The sequence below is a fragment of the Nannospalax galili genome, unplaced genomic scaffold (genome assembly GCF_000622305.1).
Source record: "Nannospalax galili isolate Female #2095 unplaced genomic scaffold, S.galili_v1.0 scaffold475, whole genome shotgun sequence".
Lineage (NCBI taxonomy): Eukaryota > Metazoa > Chordata > Mammalia > Rodentia > Spalacidae > Nannospalax > Nannospalax galili.
In genome coordinates this window covers 5622062-5622393 of record NW_008339435.1, presented here as the reverse complement: position 1 = coordinate 5622393, position 332 = coordinate 5622062, and positions in this window count along the sequence as shown.

Genomic DNA, 332 nt, shown 5'->3' with positions numbered 1-332 from the left:
GTTGGATGCTAAAATCATTACTGAAAATCTCACTAATGTAGAATTTATTATAACTCTATACAGTCAAAATGTACAGTGAGGCAGTGATAGTCCTGAAAATACAAAAAAAATGAAATAATTCCACGCATTCTAACAGACCACAATGCAATAAAGCTTAAAATCAACACCCAAAGAAGCCCTAATCACCACATGAACACATGGAGATTAAACAACGCACTTTGGAATGATGAACGGGTCAAAAGAGGAATTAAGAAAGAAATTAAAGTATTCCTGGAATTAAATGAAAAGGACAATACAACACAACAAAACCTCTGGGACACGCTGAAAGCCGT